Below are 7,913 nucleotides of genomic sequence, written 5' to 3' on the forward strand. Positions count from 1 at the left end.
ACACATACTCCTCCTCCCACTGTCCCAAAAAAAGATTGGCATAATTTGGTGCAAAACATGCGCCCATAGCCGTACCTTTAACCTGTTGGAAAAAGTTATCTTCAAACACAAACACGTTATGTTTCAAAGTCCATTCCGTTAGTGTCAGGATAAATTCTGCTGGAGGACTCTCATCCATCAATCCAGATGTTAAGTAATATCTTAAGGCTCGAAGGCCCTCATCATGGTTGATGTTAGTATATAAAGCCTCCACATCCATAAATACCAACAAAGAGGCAGGATCAACAGAACCTATATCCTTGATTTTTTTTTATTGCATCTGTTGTGTCCTGAATAAAGGCTGGAAGGGTGGGTACCAAAGGCTTAATAAAATAATCAATGTATTGTGAACATGGTTCCAAGAGACTCCCATTATTCGAAATGATAGGACGTCCAGGAGGTTTGTTCAAATTTTTGTGAATTTTTGGCAACATATAAAAACATGCAATGCGTGGATTTTTAACATAGAGAAATTTAAATTTATTGTCCGTAATCCAGCTCTTTTCTCTTGCATCAGTTAATAAAGATAGCAATTCTTTTTTCATAATTTCTGTTGGATCATTCCGTAGATGTTGATAAAAGTCCTCATTCTTAAGTTGTCGATAGGCCTCTTCTATATACAAGTCTCTACTCCATATTACTACAGCTCCACCTTTATCCACTGGCTTAATGACCAAATCTTTATTTGTTAATAAGGAGATCAATGCATCTTGCTCTTTTTTTTTGTTAGATTCTTTTTCGATGGTTTAATATCCTTCTTAAAAAGTAATTCTACATCATAATTGACCTTTTTGACAAAGGTATTAATGGTTGCATTCTGGATTGGAGGCAGAAAGTAAGATTTTGGTTTAAACTTAGAGGGATTTCTTGAAGATTCTTGGTTCTCTCCTGACATGTTAGTCGGTATTTGAGTTGTTCGTCCATACCATGCTCTCAACTGCAAATTGCGATGGAAACGAAATAAGTCAATTTTGGTTTTAAATTCTGTTGTTTGATGCGTCTGAGCAAATGAGAGGCCTTTTGATAAAACTTGTACAGCATCATCTGTTAATGGAAAACTTGACAAATTCACTACAGTGTCCTTTTGGTAAAACTGCGTGTACTCGGACGCCGTTGATTGTTTAACGGTCTTCTTTCTCCCTCTCCTTGTCTTTCTCTTGCTCTTGAATGGTTCATTATTGGTTTGGGCTGTGACTGTAAAAAACTGCTGGAATCAGCTCTACTATCAGAAAAGTAATCATCATCACTACTGGTCAAGTTAAAGGAGACGAAATGTTCGGTGCGCTGTGTTCTCTTTTCGGACAATCCTCTCTGCTTATTACATGTTGGTCTTTTCCAGGTGTAAACCCTTCCATCCTTATAATCCTTTTAATCTCTCTTAAATTTGTCCACCTTCTGTTTCTTTACATTTTCAGTAAATTTAAGCAGTTCATCCTGTAATTGGACTTCCAAATTGTATTTTTCTTCAGTCACTGCATTATTTTCAAGTTGGTTTCTAATTTTATTTATCTCCTGTTGAACCTTTAGTCTATCTTTTTTGGATTCCTCAATCAATAGTATCATTAAGTCTAGTGAACATTTGTTAAGGATAGCCTCCCATTTCTCTGTAAATTCCTTATTGTCCATGCTATGGGCAGGAAATTTTCTAATACGTAATCCCCGTGGAATGAGACCATGTCTCCAGTAATCAGAAAGGGTAATTGCATTCAGTTCAAGCTTCACATCTTTTTGGAGAAGTTTTTTCAATTCCATAAAAGTACCCGTTAAGTCTTCATTAACCTCCTCAGATGTATTAGCTGTGCTCAACAAAGTCCCTCCCACTATGATATTTTGGCCTTTCTCATGAGAAAAAGATAAAGTTTTCTTACGTTCCATTGTTGTACAGTGTCCTCAAATAATCCACCAGTTTATTCAAAGATTTGTCTCAGCAAAACGCAGGAAAGGTGTCCGCGGAGCCACTCCAAATAGAGGTATAACCCAATGTCCTCACATTAACGACTCAAAGAAAACATCTTGGAGCGCTACTTGCTGAAAGGACCTCCGTTTAATAGTCCCAGAAGGTGCTCTTTGGTAGGGTTCAAAATTATATGTATAGAAACTACGGATCCACGGATCATTACGTCACCACGCGACGCCATCCGACGTCCCCTCCGGAATTTCATTTATAAACATATAATTCGTCTTCATTAAGATGCCATATACAGATGTGGGTGTTTCATTTTGAATTTACTGAAAGCTTCAAGTGCAGTTAATTATTTATCATGCTATACATGCAAACAGACGACGGCGTTGTTGAAGCTATTCTTTTGATTGCCGTCAAAAGGTTGGCCACTGCCGTGTGTGTATCCTGTCGCAAAATGCGGCAAAAAGTCCTACACAACAGTAATAATGTGATTAAGGTGTTTACATGTCTATACTGCACTTCAGTAATGCGACTAAATTAATTCGATTAGTGTTTACTTCGATTATGACTTTAGCCGGATTAAGGTAATCAAAAATCTCTGTTTACATGGTAGATTCTTAAAGGGATAGTTAACCCAAAAATGAAAATTAGCCCATAAATTACTAACCCTCAATGCATCCTAGGTGTATATGACTTTCTTCTTTCAGACGAATCCAGTCGGAGTTATATAAAAAATTGTCTTTGATCTTTCAAGCTGTTTAATGCCAGTCAGCGGGTGTTGCATTGCTTCAGTCCAAAATTAGTGAAATAAAAAGCACGCATCCATAAAATTAAAAATTAAACACCCAAAACTGTACATGGCATCATCATGAAGACGAACTACATGTTTATACGTGAAATTCCGGAGGGGACGTCAGATGGTGTCACGTGGGATGTAATGACGTGTGCCATTTATCGAACTATGTACTATAACATGTAAAACGGGAACATGAAAGGAATATTCTAAAAGCAACTCATGTAAACACCTTAATAATAATATTGGCTTATTTAGAATAAAGTAAATAATTAGATTACTGATGTCCATGTAAACGTAGTCAATGTCTCATGAGATCCCAGGCCTATTGATCTTGTTTGTTCCTGGTACTGAAAGTGATTGCAAATTAGACCATCTTTACCGAGTTCCAATTAATTAGTCTCCTCGTTAAGCAGCCCAGATGTAGTCATGACATCCTCTCACAGGAAGCTCTGAACTACACAAATGTTTCATCAGTGATTAAAGGCAGCTGTGCTGGAGCTATGGCCTGCTGGTTAGTGCGTGTTTTCCAACACGTGTCAAGATGAGCGGCTGTTGCAAGTGAGGTGAGTTTGAGTCTGGATTGTGTCATTTCTGACCACATTCCCACCTCTTCTTCATGACATTTTCCCTGATCTACCTTTCATACCTGGAAACTTGTTCCCTTTTGGTAAAATTTGCTGTTTTGACATTGAAAAAAAGTGTCTCACACGGCTCTGGGGGGTGAACAAAGTCCTCCTATAGCTAATCGATGCATTTCTGTGAGAAAAATATCCATATTTAAAACGTAATAATCACTTTAAAAACAGTTAGCTTGCGCTCACTGTTGTAAACGGAAGCAGTTCCGGGCGGATGACGTAGGACGTCAGCTTTGTGCATGCGCTGCTCAGAAGTGACGAACGCAGAAGCACAGGGGAGAGATCAAAACAAAACAACGGTCGCTAATTAGAAGTACAAAACGAGGATTTGTAAAGAAGAATGTCAGAGAATTTCGATATAAGCCAAGAGGAGACTGGTTTTCCTTTGCTAAAGTAAGGAAACTTTGCTTCCTTTGCTCCTGTTAACAAACGTTGGTTTTCACGAGACTCACCGGCACATGCGCAACGCTGACCTCATACGTCTCCTCCTGGAGCTGCTTCCGTGTACAACTGTTGGCGCAAGTTAGATTAAAGTGATTATTACGTTTTGAATATGGATATTTGTCTCATGAGATCCCAGGCCTATTGATCTTGTTTGTTCCTGGTACTGAAAGTGATTGCAAATTAGACCATCTTTACCGAGTTCCAATTAATTAGTCTCCTCGTTAAGCAGCCCAGATGTAGTCATGACATCCTCTCACAGGAAGCTCTGAACTACACAAATGTTTCATCAGTGATTAAAGGCAGCTGTGCTGGAGCTATGGCCTGCTGGTTAGTGCGTGTTTTCCAACACGTGTCAAGATGAGCGGCTGTTGCAAGTGAGGTGAGTTTGAGTCTGGATTGTGTCATTTCTGACCACATTCCCACCTCTTCTTCATGACATTTTCCCTGATCTACCTTTCATACCTGGAAACTTGTTCCCTTTTGGTAAAATTTGCTGTTTTGACATTGAAATAGGCTGTTTGCATAATTCATGCAAATCTGAGGAGTTTTTATTAAATAATACAAATAAAGTAAGTAAGTAAGTAATTTTTATTTCTATAGCACCTTTCAATAGTAAATAGTATTATTTGAACTAAAGCTGTTTAAATGGACATTTTATGGTCATTTTACAGTTTAGGATGTTATCATAGACATGAGTGTTGTTTCAAAAGCTAAACAAACTATTTCAACTGCTTATTCCAAGAAATTTAACAGTTGATCCCAACCCATTAGTATAAAATGTACAGTATGTATGGCCTGTAGATAAATTGAAAAACCGGCCAAAGTAAAATAGATAAATTGAAAAACCGGCCAAAGTAAAATGGATAAATTTAAAAACAGACTACAATTAAATTAAATAAAATAAGGGTTAAAGAAGGGGGAAAATGTACTGGTAATTTTCTACCAGAACATTATCCAGCAATTTTATGGACATTTCTGTTAGCCTTAAAACACAATGAAGTGCAACATTCAAAATACAGTTAAAACACCTGTAAAAAATAAAAATAAATAAATACAGAAAATTATTTGATATTAATACAGTACATTTAGCTCAATTTTTATGGATAGATTTCCCCCCATACAGAGTAGCAATTACACTAATAATGTGGCACACTAGTAAAGTTTTGCACTGGCAAGAACCACTCACAACTTTTTTTCTGAAAATGTAAAAATCTAGCTATTTGTGGGTGTTTGCTAATCTAAGCGTCACCTTTCCTATTGCTCATACTTTGTTTTTTTTCCACTCCACGAGAGCTGAAAACCAGCTGGTGAGTGGATCTTGGCATGCAAACTGCATGTGGGAAGGTGAATAATGTGGAAACCTTTTATTTAGTTCCTGTGTCTGGTTTGTTGTCATGTCTTGTGTTTGTGGCTAAACAGTGGATTGGCTGGTTTAGCTAAACGTTGGCCAAGAAAAACAATGAGCCATCTCAAAGAGCTCTTTTAATAAACAAGATGGTCATTTTAACAGGAAAAGTAAAGTGAGTCTAGGTGGATCACCCTCATCCCTGTGACACACAGAACAAACTTAATGAGTTAATGTTTTGCTAATGACTTCTCTGGGGTAAAACAATTTGTAATGATGTTGACATGTTAGTCATAGTACAACAGCATTTAAGAAAATATCTCTCCTGTGCTGAATCTTCTATTTCAGTATGTTTACATAGTAAGCTACTGCTGTTAGCTTGAGAGCTAACACCTTTAGCTTTCCTCAGCTGCGTCAGAATTGCAAATAACCAAATAGATATTTTTTTGGCAGAAATGTATTCATATAAATATTGCTGTTATTACTTGTATAAAATATTGGGGAATACTTTACTTTTTGTTGTTGTAGTTTCTACATGTTTAGTTTTTTTTATTATTACAAATTTCATAGTTTATTAATATTATTTATTTTAAAAACCATATAACCATGGTAATGAGGACCATGGTTTTATTCTTGTGACCACAATCTTACTAATACTAGTCAGTTTAACTCTGAATTCTAAGCAATAATTTATTTGTATTTAGATGTTTAGTTCTAATTAACTTTAATTAAAGTAAAATGTTAATTCAGTAAGAGCTTGTTTAAAAATAAATATTAGTGTCTTATATAAATTAGGCATTTACTATTTATAAATATTAAAGTTCTTAAAGGGATAGTTCACCCAAAAATGAAAAATGTCACAATTTCCTCAACATCATGTCATTCCAAACCTGTATGAATTTCTTGCTTCTGTTGAACATAAAAGAAGATAATTTGAGAAATTCAAGAAATGTTTGTCCATACAGTAGAAAATGGTTTGTTAACATTCTTCAAAATATATTTTGTCATGCAGGTTTGTGAGGGTGAGGAAATTATACATTTCCTGCTTTCTAGCTCAAAATCAATGCTTTATTGTCAAGCACATTTCTATGTGACAAAAAATGCATTAGTAAGTGTGTTTCAGTAATATCTATTATTATTTGTTTCTCTCCTATTTTATTCTAAATTTAAGAGTCTAAATCCAGAGTAGTGTAGCAACAATTCAATGTACAACCAAAAAAGGTTTGAGTTTTGGTAACCATTTGAGGAAACTTTTTATAATCTTAACATAACAGAACAATAAACGCTGTATATTATTCTTGTGCAAAACAAACAATATAACACTTAATTTTAGCATTTACTCTCCTTGAAGAGTCCAAGGCAAAACAAGCTGGGAAAAAGTGTTGGTTACGTATGTAACCCACGTTCCCTGAAGGAGGGAACGGAGACGTCACGTCGGTGACCGACGAATTGGGATCTCGCTTAGAGAGGTCCACTTAGAGTGTAAACTAAATGAGCCAATGCACATTGGCATGCGATGAGCATAAAAAGGCAGTCGGTGCAACGCATACCAGGTTTTCACTGAGGAGCCACAGCAGCCGTGGAGACGGGACGTGACGTCTCCGTTCCCTCCTTCATGGAACGAGGGTTACATACGTAACTGAGACGTTCCCTTTCAGTCGGTCACTCTCGACGTCACGTCGGTGACCGACAAATTGGGATCCCTACCAAAGCGCCATGGATGCTGCCCCTTCCAGTGTCCTGTGCGAGCCGGGGCTCACAACAAGAAAACCAGTCACTGTTGTCGTAGCACTACCCACTCAGTGATATTTGATAACACTGGGAAAACGTATCTGTACCAGTTGGAACAGGAACGTTGCGGAAGCCCCATCCTTCCCGAAGGAGGTTTCGGAAGCCCTTACACATATGAACAACCGTTTAGGTGCATATGGAAGATTAGAGGTGATTATAACCCTCTTGGAAATGGCAGAAGTCTGCCGGGGAAACACGGGCTCAAGGCTATACCGTGGACTTTACACATATGGGAACCACTTAAGCCTCTACATATGGAACCCAGCCCTCTACCGGTTCTCACAGATTCATCCATTGAGGGCCTGGCGCCGGACGTTCTGCTGAGTGAGGGCCTGGCGCTGGACGTTCCGCCACGTCTGGCTTCCGAGGGGATGGAGGAGCTCAACAGGGTCTACAGTACGGACACTCTGGAGCAGTTTTAGCAAGCCGACACTAAACCGGGGCCTCTCAGTGCCTTTACTCGTTTGAGGTGAGAACACAGGAGGATACCGGCTCCACACGAAGGCTATAGAATCTAGCGAACGTGTTGGGGGTCGCCCAGCCCGCAGCTCTACAAATATCTGTCAGTGAGGTGCCACGAGCTAGCGCCCAGGAGGATGCAACACTTCTAGTAGAGTGAGCTCGCAACCTGAGCGGGCAGGGCACACCCTGTGCCTGATAAGCCAGGGTGATGGCATCCACTACCCAGTGGGCAATCCTCTGCTTAGAGACGGCCTTCACCTTCTGCCGGACTCCATAACAGACAAATAGCTGGTCTGAGGTCCTAAAGCTTTGTGTCCGGTCTACGTACCATCTCAAGGCTCGGACGGGACAAAGCAAAGCTAGGGCTGGGTCTGCCTCCTCCGGGGGCAGCGCTTGCAGGTTCACTACCTGATCCCTGAAGGTAGGAACCTTGGGCACATAGCCGGGCCGGGGCCTCAGGATTACCTGGGAGTCAGCCAGCCCAAACTCTAGGCACGA

At 39.1% G+C, this 7,913-nt stretch overlaps 1 long non-coding RNA gene across 1 annotated transcript in view; it reads left to right on the forward strand.

Annotated features, from left to right (window-relative positions):
• Window positions 1-4,130: 4,130 nt before the first annotated feature.
• Window positions 4,131-7,913, forward strand: part of LOC107711718 (uncharacterized) — a 37,345-nt gene continuing 33,562 nt past the window's right edge. Inside the window, exon 1 of the long non-coding RNA XR_001636727.1 lies at window positions 4,131-4,196. This is a non-coding gene — a long non-coding RNA (uncharacterized LOC107711718). The remainder of the gene's footprint in view (window positions 4,197-7,913) is intronic.

The sequence above is a fragment of the Sinocyclocheilus rhinocerous genome, unplaced genomic scaffold (genome assembly GCF_001515625.1).
Source record: "Sinocyclocheilus rhinocerous isolate Xijiao unplaced genomic scaffold, SAMN03320098_v1.1 scaffold2163, whole genome shotgun sequence".
Classification (NCBI taxonomy): domain Eukaryota; kingdom Metazoa; phylum Chordata; class Actinopteri; order Cypriniformes; family Cyprinidae; genus Sinocyclocheilus; species Sinocyclocheilus rhinocerous.